The 16398-nt window shown below is 40.3% G+C and overlaps 1 pseudogene; it reads right to left on the bottom strand.

The window, feature by feature from the left end:
* Nucleotides 1-8638: 8638 nt before the first annotated feature.
* On the bottom strand, nt 8639-11264 carry LOC132417511 (serine/threonine-protein phosphatase 1 regulatory subunit 10 pseudogene; annotated as a pseudogene).
* Nucleotides 11265-16398: the final 5134 nt, after the last annotated feature.

The following is a 16398-nucleotide window of genomic DNA, read 5'->3' as shown; positions in this document are numbered from 1 at the left end:
CCTCAAGACCTTAACCTTGGGTTCTGTGCTTAGCCCACTTATTCCAGTTTTAGCAAGATTCTAGCTGAGTTAGTTTAGCCAGAATCCCCCTCCCTCAGTATCTGACCACCTTGGCCTGCCTTCAGCAGAAATCCTATCGATGGGTTTAGCCAGAATTCCCTTTTAACTCTGATGTTTCCTTTTTGTAATTTTCCATCCACTTTCTCCCACCCTAGTCCTTGCTTGTCCTTTTTGTATAATACAGAGTGAAGTCCAGTTCTATACTGAGGTTTCTCTTCCCCTTTTGCAATAGGTCCTGAATAAAATTTGCTTTCACTGCTTTAACTTGTCTGGTTCTGGTTTTCTCTGACAGCAGGAGATGTAATGCAGAAGCCGATATGAAAATCTAGTACCCTCTGTTGAGCCAGATTTTTTAAAATAGTCTTTATCTTTTTAGACCAGTTTTAGGTTCACTTCAAAATTGAGCAGAAGGTACAGAGATTTACCATATACCCCTACCCCTGTACATGCATAGCCTCTCCCATTATCAACACCCTGCACCAGAGTGGTACATTTGTTACATTGATAAGCTATCACACAAAATCCTTGCTTAAGTTAGAGTTCACTCTTGGTGTTGTACATTCTATGGGTTTAGACAAATGTATAACGATGTGTATCTACCATTATAGTGTCATACAGAATAGTTACACTGCCCTAAAAATCTTCTGTGCTCAGCCTATTCATTCTTCCCTTGCTCCTATCCCCTGGCAACCACTTATTTCTTAACAGACTCCATAGTTTTACCTTTTCCAAAATGTCATATATTTAGAATCATACAGCATGTAGTCTTTTCACCTTGGCTTCTTTCACTTAAATGAAAACTAAGGTTCCTCCGTTTCTATCCATGGCTTGATAACTAATTTCTTTTTAGCACTGAATAATATTCCACTCTCTAGATGTTCCACAGTTGATTTATTCATTTATCTACTGAAGGACGTTTTAGTTGCTTCCAAGTTTTGGCAATTATGAATAAAGCTGCTATAAATATCTACGTATAGGGTTTTTCCCAATTTTTTTATTGTAGTAAAATACACTTAACATAAAACTTACCACCTTAACCATTTTTAAGTGTACAGTTCAGTATTTAATACGTTCATAATATTTTGCAGCCATTACCACCGTTCGTCTCCAGAATGCTTTTCATCTTGTAAAACCAAAACTACCCATTAAACAATAACTATCCTTTTTCCCCTCCCCTCAGCTCCTGGTAATCATCATCCTACTTTCTGTCTCTATGATTTTTACCACTCGAAGTATCTTATATAAGTATAATCATACAACATTTGTCCTTTTGTGACTGGCTTATTTCATTTAGCATAATGTCTTCAAGGTTCATCCATGGTATAGTATATTGCAGAATTTCCTTCCTTTTTAAGGCTGACTGCTGTAATATTCCATTATATGTATATACCACATTTTGCTTATCCATTCATTCATTGATGGACACTTGGGTGGCTTCCACATTTTAGCTACTATCATGCTGCTATGAACATGGATGTACAAATATCTCTTCAAGACCCTAATTTCAATTCTTTGATTATATACCCAGAGTGGAATTGCTGTATTATATGGTAATTCTATGTTTAATTTTTTGAGGAACTGTCATACTGTTTTTTCACAGTAGCTGTACCATTTTACATTCCCTCCAACAGTATGTTTGCAGGCTTTTATGTGAGCATAAGTTTCAACTAATTTGGATAGTACCAAGGAACACAATTGCTGGATTGTATGGTAAAAGTGTGCTTAGTTTTGTAAGAAACTACTGAACTGTCTTCCAAAGTGGCTGTACCATTTTGCATCCCCACCAGCTATGAATGAGTGTTCCTGTAGCTCCATATTCTCACCAGCTTTTGATGTTGTCAGTGTTTGGGTTTTGGCTATTCTAATAGGTACATAGTAGTATCTCATTGTTATTTGATTTCCATTTCCCTTAAATTTTCCTTTCATATGCTTATTTGCCATCTGTATATTTTAATTGGTGAGGTGTCTGTTGAGGTTTTGGCCTATTTTTTAAAAGAGTTGTTTATTTTCTTGTTGTTGAGTTCTAAGAGTTCTTTATATATTTTAGAGGACAGTCCATTATCAGATATGTCTTTTGCAAATATTTCTTCTCAGTCTGAAGCTTGTATTTTCATTCTTTTGAAAGCATCTTCCGCCCACCAGAAATTTTTAATTTTAATGAAGTCCAGCTTATCAATTCTTTCTTTCATGGATTGTATCTAAAATATCATCACCAAACCCAAAATAATCTAGATTTTTCTCCTATGTTATCTTTTAGGAGTTTTATATATTTGTATTTTACATTTAGATGTGATCCATTTTGAGTTAATTTTTGTGAAGTGTGTAAGGCCTCTGTCTAGATCCATTTTTTCACATGTGGGTGTCCAGTTCTTCTAGTACTATTTGTTGAAAAGATTATCTTTTCTCCATTGTATTGCCTTTGCTCCTTTGTTAAAGATCAGTTGAGTATATTTATGTGGGACTATCTGGGCTTTTATTATGTTCCATTAATCTGTTTGTCTATTCTTTCACCAATAACATACTGTCTTCATTATTGCAACTTTATAGTAAGTCTTGAAGTTGGGTAGCATCAATCCTCCAACTTGTTCTTCTTTTTCAATAATCTATTGGCTATTCTGGGTCTTTTTGCCTCTCCATATAAACGTTAGAATCAGTTTGTTGATAACCTCTAAATAACTTGCTGGGATTTTCATTGGGATTGCATTGAATCTATAGATCAAGTTGGGAAAAACTGACATCTTGACAATATTGAGTCTTCCTATCCATGAATATGGACTATCTCTCCATTCACTTAGTTCTTCTTAGATTTCATTAATCAAAATTTTGTAGTTTTTCTCATATAGTTCTTATACATATTTTATTAGGTATGTATCTAAGTATTTCATTTTGAGGAGTGCTAATGTTAAGTGATAGTGTGTTTTTAATTTCAAATTCCACTTGTTCATTGCTGGTTATATAGGAAAGCAGTCGACTTTTGTATGTTAACACTGTATGTTAACACCTCCAATCTTACTATAATCACTTATTAGTTCCAGGAGGGTTTTTTTGTTGATTCTTTTGAATTTTCTATAGAGATAATCATGTCTTCTATTAACAAAATCAGTTTGATTTCCTCCTTCTCAATCTGTATAATTTTGATTTCCTTTTCTTTTTTTTTAACTTTTTATTTTATATTGGAGTATAGCTGATTAACAATGTTGTGATAGTTTCAGGTGCACAGCAAAGGGACTCAGCCATACATATATGTGTGTCCATTCTCCCCTAATTATTTTTTTTTCTTGTCTTATTGTATTAACTAGGACTTCCAGGACAATGCTAAAAAGCAGTGGTGAGAGGGTACATCCTTTCCTTGTTCTTTATCTCAGTGGAAAATCTTCTCACTAATGTTGGAATCTCACCATTCAGTATAATGCTACTGCAGGTTTTTTTGTAGATATTCTTTATGCCATTGAGGAAGTTCCCCTCTAGTCCTAGTTTACTGGGAGTATTTATCATGTATGGGTGTTGGATTTTGTCAAATGCTTTTCCTACATCTATTAATATAATCAAGTGATTTTTCTTCTTGAGACTGTTAAGGTTGTGATGTAATGGATTATATTAATTGATTTTCAAATGTTGAACAAGCCTCGCATACCTGGGGTAAATGTCACTTGGTATATAATTCTTTTTATACATTGTTAGAGTCTATTTACTAATATTTTGTTGAGGACGTTTTACATCTATGCTCATGAGAGAGACTAGTCAGTTTTCTTTTCTTGTAATGTCTTTCTCTGGATTTGGTAATTATAGTAATGCTGGCCTCATAGGATGAGTTAGAAACTATACCTGCTGCTCTATCTTCTAAAAAACACTGAGAGAATTGGCACAGTTTCTTACTTAAATGTTTATTTTATTTTATTTTTTCAAATTTATTTATTTATTTTTATTTTTGGCTGCATTGGGTCTTTGTTGCTGCTCATGGGCCCTCTCTAGTTGCGGCGAGCAGGGGCTACTCTTGGTTGCAGTGCGTGGGCCTCTCATTGTGGTGGCTTCTCTTCTTGCAGAGCACAGGGTCTAGGCGTGCAGGCTTCAGTAGTTGTGGCATGCGGGCTCAGTAGTTGTGGCTCACAGGGTCTAGAGCGCAGGCTCAGTAGTTGTGGCACACGGGCTTAGTTGCTCTGCGGCATGTGGGATCTTCCCAGAGCAGGGCTTGAACCCCTGTTCCCTCCATTGGCAGGCAGATTCTTAACCACTGCACCACCAGGGAAGCCTCTTAACCATTTTTAAATGTACAGTTCAGTGGTTTTAAATACCTTCACAATGTTGTACAGCCATCACCACCATCCATTCCCATACCTCTTTTCATCTTGTAAAACTGAAACTTAATAGGTGTAGTGATACCTATTAAAAAAAATAACTCTCCAGTTATCACTGTGCACAAGCATTCCAATTTCTCCACATCCTTGTCAACACTTGTTGTTTTCTGTTTTTTTGATAGAAGCCATCCTAACTAGTGTGAGGTCATATCACATTATAGGTTTTTTTAAATATTTATTTTTATTTATTTATTTGGTTGCACCGGACCTTAGTTGCGGCTTGCTGGCAACTTGTTTTTATATTCGCTTTTTCTTTTTTTTTTGAATTTTATTTTTTTATACAGCAGGTTCTTATTAGTTATCTATTTTATACATATTAGTGTATATATGTCAATCACAACCTCCCAATTCATCCCACAACCCCTCACCACCACCCCCGGCTGGCTTCTTTAATTGCGGCACCTGGGCTCCTTAGTTGCGGCTTGCAGGCTCCTTAGCTGCAGTTCGCCAGCTCCTTAGTTGTGGCATGCGTGTGGGATCTAGTTCCCTGACCAGGGATTGAACCCAGCCCCCCTGCATTGGGAGCATAGAGTCTTAATCCCTGTGCCAGCAAGGAGGTCCCCACATTATAGTTTTGATTTACCTTTTCCTAATGATCAGCAATGCTGAGCATCTTTGTGTGTGCTTCTTGGCTATTTGTATATCTTCTTTGGAGAAATGTCTATTCAAGTACTTTGCCCATTTTTGAATCAGGTTGCTTTTTTATTGTTGAGTTTGAGAAGTTCTCTATATATTCTATATATTAATGCCTTATCAGATAAATGATTTGGAGATATTTTCTCCCATTCTGTTGTTTTCCTTTTTACTCTGTTTTGTGCCTTTTGATGCACAAAATTTTAAATTTTTCATAAAGTACAATTTGTCTGATTTTTCTTTTGTTATTTATGTTCTTAATTCATAGCTAAGAAATCATTTCCAAGTTCAATGTTGTGAAGCTTTTCTCCTATGTTTTCTTCTAAGAGTTTTATTCTTTTAGGTTTCACATTTAGGTCCATGATCCATTTGGAATTTTTTTATATTATGTTAGCTAAAATCCAACTTCATTATTTTGCATATGTATATCAATTTTCCCCAGAATTATTTGTTGAAAAGACTGTTCTTTCCCCATTGAATGATCTAGGGACTCTTGTCAAAAATCATTTGACCATATATGTGATAGTTTATTTCTGGGCTCTCTATTCTAGTCCATTGGTCTATATGTCTGTATTTATTTATGTATTTATGACATTTATGTCATAAATTTATGACAGTACCACACTGTTTTGGTTACTGTAGCTTTTTAGTAAGTTTTGAAATCAAGAAGTGTGAATCCTCCAGTTTTGTTCTTCTTTTTCAAGATTGTTTTGACTATTTGTGGTCTCTTGAGATGTCATGTGAATTTTAATATGCTTTTTATCTATTTTTACAAAAAAAAAGTAGTTGGTATTTTGGTAGGGATTACATTGAATCTGTAAATTGCTTTGGGTAATATTGACATTTAAACAATATTAAATCTTCCATTCCATAAATACGAGATGTGTTTCCATTTATTTATGTCTTATTAATTTCTTTCAGCAATGTTTTATAGTTTTCATTATACTTAACCTCCTTGGTTAACTCTTAAGTAATTTACTCTTTTTGATAAGGATTTTGTTTGTAACTTCCTTTTGTAAGAAGGATTTGTTTGTAAGAGGATTTTGTTTGTAACTTCCTTTTCAAATTTTTCATTCTTAGTATGTAGAAATGCAACTGATTTTTGTGTTGACTTCATATCCTGTTTTTTTGCTGAATTAATTAATTAGTTCTAACAGGTTTTTTTGGGGGGGCGGGAATCTTTAGGATTTTCTACATATAAGATTATACCATCTGCAAATAGAGATACTTTTACTGCATTCTTTCCAATTTGGATGCTTCTATTTATTTTTCCTTGCCTAATTGCTCTGGCTACCACTTCCAGTACTATGTTGAATAGAAGTGGTGAAAGTGGGCATCCATCCTTACCTTGTTCCTGATCTTAGATGAAAAGCTTTCAGTTTTTCACCATTGAATATGATGTTAGCTGTGGGTTTTCATACACAGCTTTTGTTATATTGGGGTCATTTCCTTATATTCTTAAGTTTGAGTGTTCTTTATCTTGAAAGGGTGTTGAATTTGACAAATGCTTTTTCTGTGCCACTTGATATGATCATGTGGGTTTCTCCCCCTTCATTCTGTTAATGTGATGTATTGTATTGATTGATTTTCATATAATGAAACATCCTTGCATTCCAGGAATAAATTGCACCTGGTCATGGTGTATAATCCTTTTAATATGTTGCTGAATTTGCTTTGCCAGTGTTTTGTTGAGGATTTTTGCATCAATGTTCGTAAGGGATATTGATCTTTAGTTTTCTAATAGTATCTTTGTCTGGCTCTGGCATCAGGGTAATGCTGGCCTCACAGAATGAGTTAAGAAGTGTTCCCTCTTCTTCAACTTTTTGCAAAAGTTTGGGAAGGATTGGTGTTTTTTCTTTTTAAAATGTTTGGTAGAATTCACCAATGAAGGCATTAGGAAGGGAGTTTTCCTTTGTAGGGAGATTTTTTGATTGTGAATTCAATCTCTTTACTCGTTATACGTCTATTCAGGTTTTCTGTTTCTTTGTGATTTAGTCTTGGGTTATTTTTCTAGTAATTTGACCATTTCATCTTGGTAATCCAATTTGTTGCTATATACTTGTTGATAGTAATCTCTTATAATCCTTGTTATTTCTGTAGATTCTGTAGTTATGTTCCCACTTTCATTTCTGATTTTAGTAATTCGAGTCTTTTCTCTTCCTTTTTGGTCTCTCTAGCTAGAGGTTTGTCAATTTTGTTGATTTTTTTGAAGAAGCAACTTTTTGTTTCATTGATTTTTTTCCCATTGTTTGTATATTCTGTTTCATTTATCTCTGCTTTATCTTTATTATTTCCTTTTTTTTCTGCTAGCTTTGGGTTTAATTTGTTCTTCTTTTTCTAGTTCCTTAAGTTGTACAGTTAAATTGTTGATTTGAGATTTTTTTTTCATGTGTTTATAGCTATAAATTTTCCCCTTGAAACTGATTTCACTGAGCCCTATAAGTTTTGGTATGTGTGTTTTGTCAACTATTGTTGTAGAGCGTACTATTTTTTTTTAATAAGCTGTTTCTCTTTCCATTGTTGATTATGAATTTACAAAATATACAAAACCAAAAGAAAAAGAAAATACTCATCCTCAAATCCATTGTGGCTCTAACCCAAGTCTGTGCACAAAATCCAACCAATGCACTGTTTTCTTAGAAAACAACTGATGCTGAGACAAGTGAAGGAGAGGGCTGTGAGAGGACAAGTCATCTTATTGAATCCACCCAGGAAAGCACGTGGCGGGGATTCAGAGGTGGCTGACAGGGCAAGGGAGCTGGAGGCCTCACACTGACAAGGTTCCAGGTGGAGGCCAGGAGCAAGCTAATTCCCAGAGGAGTGCAAGTAGTGTGACTGTCAGGCCCAGCACACTGGGCTTCAGCTGATAGAAAGCTGGTCTCACTGAAGTGTTTTACAGTTTCCGGAATGAGCTGTAGACCACCATCAATGGCCTCACCTATGCAAGCTGAAACTTTCACTGGATGTCAGTATGAATTTGCCATCACTGAACCTAGCAGACCCATAATGCAAACTTGGGTATTCACAGAAGATTGCAAAGTCTTACTTGAGAAAGGACTCAGAATGTAAAGCTTGTGTGAGAGGAGGAGTGGACATGATGTGTACTCTGGAACTCAAATCCAACTGGATTGAGCCTTCTCAGTGCAGTAGGATACACAATACCCCTTTTGCCATCTCCTCACCCCATAAGGAAGAATGAACTTGACTGGGATGATTTCATAAGTGCAGCTGATCCTACATCAGAGTTGTGTGTGCATGAGGAGGACCCACAATAGGAGGGTAGAGGTATTCTCTAGGATAACCAGCTTTAGCTTCTCAGGCATAAAGGGTAATACCAGAAAGGGGCTTGGGATACAGGGCAAATCTCAAAAAGTGAAGGCAACTTGGTCTCCTCTTAAGCAGTCCAAGGTAAAGAATGTGTCCAGTCTCTCTCCTCCCCAGACTGGAGGAAAATATGTACATCAATGTGCACCAGTGATCAGAAAACCCACAGGAACTCAGGCAGGTAGGCCGTGAGGGGGCCAGCTCATCAGCTGGGGAAAGGGGAAAATGGGCCTCACAGAAGCCATAAAAGTGTGAAAGGAGCAAGGCTACAGTACATAGGGGTGTGTGTGGATGGGGCAGGCAGGTGATTCCCTAGGGCAGGAGAGGCCATTGACACTCGGGTGGTAGAAGGCACAGTTGTTCTCATAGCATCAGTTGCTATGAGAACATCATGATATGTCAACAAACAAGGCAGTTTGACATGTCTCCTCCATGGCTGTGGCCTCCATCAGGCCCTTGGTGACCCCCTTCTCCATGGCCAGAGCCATCATAGCCACGGTACTTACGAGGGGGTGGCCTTCGATGGTCATGGCCTCAGTGACCAGGGACATAATGAGGCCGGTGGCCATGGGGCCCCCATAACCAGGGCCTTCATGGGGCTGATGTCCATCACAAGCACCCATTCCTCCACCAGGGCCTTCATGGAGACCATGCCCACCGCCTCCAACCATGCCCCCACCAGGGCCCCCTTGTCCATTTGGGGGTCCTCCTCCAGAGCAACCTCCTCTGGTCCCTCAGAATGGAAGAGGAGGAAGAGGTTCATTTCCTCCTTGGCCACCACGGCCTCTATGGGATGGTCCAGGACCTGGTCCTGATACCCCCAGCGTCAGGCCACCCTGAATGGGGAAAACTGGGTCATTCTAGAAGGGATTGCACTGCCCCCAGGGAGGGGGTGGGGGACCCAGGAGACGTGGACCACTGGCCCACCAGGGCACCCAGGGCCTACATGGGGACCTGGCATTGGTCCCCTAGGTCCAGGGGGGAAGTGCTGTATGCCCTTGGGGGCTCCCGGGACCTCCCGGTAGAAAACCATTGGCTATCAGATCAGGGCCTAAGAGTCTGTGTGGCACTGGCATCTGCTTGACCTTGTCTGGATAGTCTGTTTGTTTCAGCAGCTCCTCTGCGGGATGACTGTTAGGGCTACCCACAATGGAGGGAGGATCTCTTGCACATCGATGCCTCCTCTTCCAGAACGCAGGAGGCTCTTCCTGGCACCCATGTTTTCCATAAGATCGTCCAAAACAGAAGGCAACTTGGAAACACTTACCCCATCGGGTGAACCACAGCCCAACCAACCTAATAGGCTCCAGGGTCTCAACATATGGGGCTTTATCCATGGAACATTCCTCATCTAGGGGGATGAATAGGGCTCAGGATCAGGATTGTGAGGACTTTCCTTGCTCAGGAAGAGCTCCTGAAGGATCCCCTTCTCCTGCTCAGCCTGGATGTACTGATCCTGGCTACTGCTTCCAGGGGTGATGAGAGGCGAGAGCAGCACCAGGAGCTGGGGGCACACCCAGGGCACATTCTCCTCCATGCTGTCGTGGCTCAGACGCCGGGCTACCTCAAATGCATGTCGGCCTGACAGTATCTCTCACTTAGCTGACTCACCAAAATCCTTGATCTTATTCACATTTACTCGTTCAGTTTCATTCAGTTCAAAATAGAAATACTCTCTGTTTGCCCTCCTCAGGTCACGTCACAGTTTTCCTCTTCCTGCCCTTCCGGGTCAGCTGGCTAGGATCTCCACTGGCTTTGCATGCCAAGCTCCTGGTTCCAAAGAGGCAGTATCCATGAGTTCTGGGACTTCAACAGTGGGGACTGGGGTCCCTGGACGTTCTGTGTCCATAGCCGCAGAAGGAGGTGCTGGCTCTGGGGAAGAAGGTTTGCTGTGCTTGGTTCTGTGCTCGTTTTCCATTCAAATGGGCTTGACTTGGCAGCTGTGGGTGACAGCACCTTCTTCTTCTTAATTTTGTTGCCTGGAACAGGTGCTGAATTTAGTGCATCCAAAAAGCCCAGGCCCTCCATAGGCTATGGTGGGATGATCTTCACTTTGATCTCTTTGGTGGCATTGGGTGTCGTGTTGAGTGGCTTGTATTTCTTCTCTGCGGGGGGTGCAGCATCTCCTGGGGCAGCTGTGGAACTCTGACACTTGAGGGAGATGGGTTTAAGGTTGTACTTATCAGAAACCACCACTGCACTGGCATTCTTCTTTACAGGCACCGAAGACGGGGTCTCCAGCTCTAGCCTAGTGGTAAGGAATGTGACGAGTCTGGGCACCACGGTTCAGAGAGACCTGGGCTTCTCCCTCTTCTCCTCTGGGGCCTCCTCAGTCTGAGTCTCAGCCTCCACCTCAGTCAAAGGTCACTCAGGAGGGGTGGTTCAACTCTTTCCCTCTTCTTTCCATTTCTTCTTATCTTTCTCAGCAGGCTGGGTACTGCTCTGGGAGTGGATGACAGTCATTCAGTCGCTGATAAGGACTGAGGCCAATTTCCAGAGCTCTTCATCCTTACTTGACTTGCTCAGTTGCTTCACCAGTTTGGCTGTGCTGTGCTGCTTGAGATGGTCAACAGTGAGTGGTAGATGCTGCAGCGTCAGCAGAATTTGCTGCTAGAGGAGAATGTTGCTTGTTGTCTTTGAATACGTCAGCCAATTGTTAAGAAACTTGTAACTACCAACATCAGTAAACTTGACCAATATTTCTAGTTGAACAGGTCTGCAGGAGAGTGTTCAAGTAAATACATCGACTTACTGTCTTTCGTGCTTCCTTTATCATACTGAAGATCTTCGAAATCCCATCCACACTTGTGACTTCCCCATCTCAGTTAAGGAAGCTATCCAGCTTCCTTAAGCTTAAGGAGGCCCTTTGGGGTCTATGGGACCTGAACCCATGATCAAGGTTTTATCGGACTTGGGGTGGAGGTGGTTAAAATTTGGGGGAAAAAAATAAAACAACCAACCAGAACCCAAAACTCAATTATTTGGGGGGCCTCATTGGATCGAAAATTCTCTTTAAAAAAAACTAAGGCCAGCTCAGTATTCATCCCCCCACCGCCACCAACTCCATTTAGGGAGGGGGGTTGTAGAAAAAAAGTTCTGAGTGGATTCAAAAAAGTAAATGCTGGATGAGTGAATTTGGGTGTGTTTGGGAAGGGAGGGTTGTTAATTATTTTTGAAGCTACGTGGTGATGGTCCTTCAGCCACAGATTTCAAGTCCCAGGCAGAGTGGGCTGGTGGGGTGGGCAAGGTAGGTGGCAAGAGGCAGAAGATACAAGTGCTTGGGCTTGTGGCTACTGTTTTCCCTCCTCTGACACCCTCAGGTTCCTTTCAAGGTCTTCGATGTTGCTGCAGTTTGTTTCTTTTTTCCTCATGGCCGTCCTGTCTTTCTCTGAGAAAATTCAAACCTCTAAAAGAACCCCAGAATCGAGCCTTCTATTTCTCCCTTCAATTCCATCAGAAGGAAAAGAGAAAAATGAGGGGGGGTGGAAATAGGGGTGCCAGCCCTTTAAATCCCCGGGAATTTAGCTACATGGGTAGGAGCTTGCAACAGGGTGGGATGTGCAGCAACAACGGCCTGCCTCTTTGTCTGCACCTTGGTGATCAGAAGCAAGTCTTCCCCTGGAAGTTGTAAGCAAGCCTTCAATAGACTCTGGAATTCCAAACAGTTACATGAGGCAGATTCTGCTAGTGAAGTTGTTGTCTAGGTGAGGAGATAGCATCCTGGTGCTTTCTACTTTGCCGTCTTCCCAGAATCCTCTCTTGCTAACATTTTGTCCTCTGAAGCATGAATTGTGGTGATTACAATCTTTACAGTAAAACCAGGAGCTAAAACTGCCAGTAGTCCTCTTCTGGAGTTTCATTCTAAAGGAAAATTTTAAATAAAAAATAAATACATAGGGCTTCCCTGGTGGTGCAGTGGATAAGAATCCACCTCCCAATGCAGGGGACACGGGTTCGAGCCCTGGCCCGGGAAGATCCCACATGCCGCGGAGCAACTAAGCCCGTGTGCCACAACTACTGAGCCTGCACTCCTAGAGCCCGTGAGCCACAACTACTGAGCCCTCATGCCACAACTTCTGAAGCCGGCACACCTAGAGCCGGTGCTCTACAAGAGAAGCCACTGCAATGAGAAGCCCGTGCACTGCAACAAAGAGTAATCCCTGCTCACCACAGCTAGAGAAAGCCTGAGCAGCAATGAAGACCCAACGCAGCCAAGAATATAAATAAATAAATATATATATAATATATATATTATATATATATATATATTTCACTGGCAGATAATCTCAAAAACAATGATCTAAATGTTTGATCATAGGGAAATATTAAGTAATTGTATATTTACTCCAAGAGTTATTTTCTAAAATGGTCACTCTCTACATTACTTCTGTTCCATTGCCTTCGTTTAATTTACTTTACAGCACTCGACATTTGCATTGTTTGTTGTATGTGTCTCTCACTGGCATTAAGTCCTCAGGGTAAGAGCTTTGGCATATTCATTACTGAATCCTTGTCATCTAAAATAGAACCTGGCAAATTATAAGAACTAAGTAAATATTTGTTGGGTATATGCATGAAGGAAACATGAAATTTTGGGGGGACATACTATTTAGTAAAAAGTGCAGAAAATAAAATGAAATGTATTCTTCCATTAAAACAATAAAAAATGACACACATTGACAGAGTTTGGAATTTAGGAACTTGGAGACAATGGTCACCAAGGTTAAGTGGAGAAATGAAAATAGTTTATACGATAGGAGACAGGATTGTCGGCAATGTTTTCTCCCCCTCTTTCTCTTTATTCCTGGTATTAGTGTTTCAAAATAGTCTGTACACTGAAAACAAACAGCTTTTTTAAAAAGTCATTTTCCTGAGGCAGATGAAAGTATGGATAGAATATTATGCTTACCAAACTTATTCCTGACAAATTGGGCTCTATATTCCAGGTAGGAAGGAACGGTCCCTGGAGCTTTCAGAGAGAGGATAATAAAGACAAAGAAGGAGAATGATTTGCTTACTGTTTGAACAGTAAGTCACAGAATATAATTAAAGGATGTGGGGAGCAGGGGACAGAAACTAGCTTCTCTGGTCTGTTTCCACAGGCTCTATTCTGCATTTAACAATAGAACACCAGTAACTAGCCAAAGCCAGAACATAGAGTCACACATTCTGTACATGTCACAAAGGTGCCAGAGGCAGGAAACAAGTGGCAGCTGATATTCAGACCCTGCTCTACTCTCCAAGCCACTGAAACCTGGTGTGAGCCTGTATCTGCCCAGAGGATGTACATTTTTCTAATTTTCACACAGGCATTGCAGGGGACAGGTATTGAAATGGGTCTTTGACTTAGCATGTTGGAGTCTGTTGCCGAGTAAAATACCTCTTTGTTGAACCACATCAATCTCCACTCCACTAAGGACTAATGTCAGGCTTAATGTTTAGCCTTCAAATAACCATATGAAAAGACAGGATGAATATTTATGACACACAGTCTGTTACCCAGACTTGCACACATGTTGGAAAACCGAAGTTTATATGCTGGATGTAAATATAGAACATTAAATGACCTTATCTTCCTCTGAGCCTATTGCCATGATTTAATGAAGAAACAGGGTGGGAGGGTTGCAAATAGAAACAAAGAAGGAAAAGCTTTGGAGTCACAACTCTTAGAATCAATAGGAAAAGCATTAGGTTGAAATGAAGTCTCCAATCACCTTCTCCCTATACCTCTCTGACTACCTCAGGAAAAAAACATTAAAATAATTTCAGGCTTGTACCCCTCACATTCTCCACATCAGTCATGTGAACTCCTCAATGTTTCCCAAACATACCATGCTCTCTCACCCCGCCTCTTCTTGGCCCATGCCTAGAAAGTCTTTCACTGTCTTCTCTTCTCAGCAAATTCTCTTCAGCTTTTAAATCTCAGCTCTAAGGTCATTTCTCTAGCAAGCCTTCCCGATATTCCCTCTTTCCCATTGTAGATATTCCCTCCATCTTCGGTGTTCCCCCAGCATTTGGCGTAACTTTCTATTAGTATCTAGCATTATCTGTGAACACATCTACTAACCTCATTAGACTGTGGGCTATCCTAGAATAGAAGATAATGTTTATATCCTGCTCAGCATCTAACATGGTACCTAACAGACAGCGGCATTTCAGAAATGTTTCTTGCATCATGAATGAATGAAAGAATGAATGAGTGCTATGACCCATGCATGCATCTGAAGGCAGAAGATCTGGGTTCAACTCTTTGTTTTACTGCTAACTTTCTTTATGTGGCAGATTAAATATGGCCACAAATTCTTTGATGCCCCTTCTATTAAGAGATGATGTCCATATACTTTCCCCTTGAATCTGAGCAGAGTCTGTAACTGCTTTAGCTAATAAATAAAATATGACAGAAATGACATTGCCAGTTTCCAAGCCCAGGACTTAAAAAACTGGAAGCTTCCATTTCCTATCTCTTGGAACACTGCCTCTTGGATCCCTTGGGTGTCACGTAAGATGTTTGACATCCCTTCTGGACACACTTCATGAACAGGCTTTGAGACTACATGCAGAAGAGAAGGGCCTGACTGAGCCCAGCCTTCAAGAGAGGGACAAAGAGAAGGCCTTCAAGAGAAGGCTGAATCTAGCCTTGCAGTTGTCCTTGCCAATGTCTCAGTCATGTGAGTGAAGCTATCTTGGATCCTTCAGACCAGCCCAACTGCCAGCTGAATATCAACTGACCCCAGTTCACTTCATGTGGAGCTGAAGAGCTGGTCATTCGAGGCTTACCTCAAATATTGACACACAAAATCGAGACATATAATGATTTTTTTTTTAAAGCTACTAAGTTTGGGGGTGGTTTGTTAGGCAACAACTGATAACCACAACACAAGTTGATAACTGGGAATTGGGCACTTCTATAACCCAAACCCCCAAACATGTGACATTGGCTTTGAGACCGGGCAATGTGTGGGGACTTGAAGGGCCTTGAGGCGTCTGTCAGTGAAAGCTAGAAAGACTTGGAGGAGGTGTTGGTGATCACTTTCAAAACAGTAAAGGAATTGTTACTGGAAGCTAGACAAAGGTTTGGCAGCAAGGTTACTTGTGGTAACACGGAAAATAGAAAGGTACCTAATGAGTTTGAGGATCTGTTTGGCGAGTTTCCAGGCAGAAAGTCCAAAGTGTCAGCTGGCTTTTTCTAGCTATTTATAATGAAATATGAGAAGAGAGAGGTAAACTAAAAGAGGACCTAGGATAGTATTTCCAGACAGCACAAGAATCTCAATGGAAAAAAATGGCCTTATAGTAAAGATCAGCTCTAAGGTGTTGCTAGCAAAATGAGATCACAGGGTAAAGACAAGTCGAGGATGCAACTGTAAAATCCTTTGTTAAGACCTCAGAAAGATTTTTTTAATTGAGGTAACATTGGTTGATAACAGTCATGAGTATAACATTATATTTAGACTTGTATATACACTACAGCATACTTACCACCAAAAGTTTAGTTTCAATTCACCACATACAGTTGATCCCCTTTACTCATTTTACCCTCCCCCCATACCTCTTCCCCTCTGGAAACCACTACTTTGTTCTCTGTATCTATGTGCTTGTTTTTATTTTACTTTTAAAAAATATTCCACATATGAATGAAATCATAAGTTGTTTGTCTTTCTCTCTGACTTATTTCACTTAGCCTAATACCCTCAACGTCCATGCATGTTGTGGCAAATGGCAAGATTTCATCTTTTTTATGACTAAGTAGTATTCCACTGGTGTGTGTGTGTGTGTGTGTGTGTGTGTGTGTGTGTGTGTGTGTGTGTGTGTATGTATACCACATCTTCTTTATCCATTCTTCTGTTGATGGACACTTAGGTTGTTTCCATATCTTAGCTATCATACATAATGCTGTAATGAACATAGGGGTACGTGTATCTTTTCTAATTAGTGTTTTCATATTCTTTGGATAAATACCCAGTAGTAGAATAGCTGGATCATATCATAGTTATATCCTTAATTTTTTGAGGAAGCTCAATACTGT

Source organism: Delphinus delphis, chromosome 1 (assembly GCF_949987515.2).
Source record: "Delphinus delphis chromosome 1, mDelDel1.2, whole genome shotgun sequence".
NCBI lineage: Eukaryota > Metazoa > Chordata > Mammalia > Artiodactyla > Delphinidae > Delphinus > Delphinus delphis.
The sequence above is the reverse complement of the archived record's forward strand: the minus strand, read 5'-3'. Positions and strand labels throughout refer to the sequence as shown.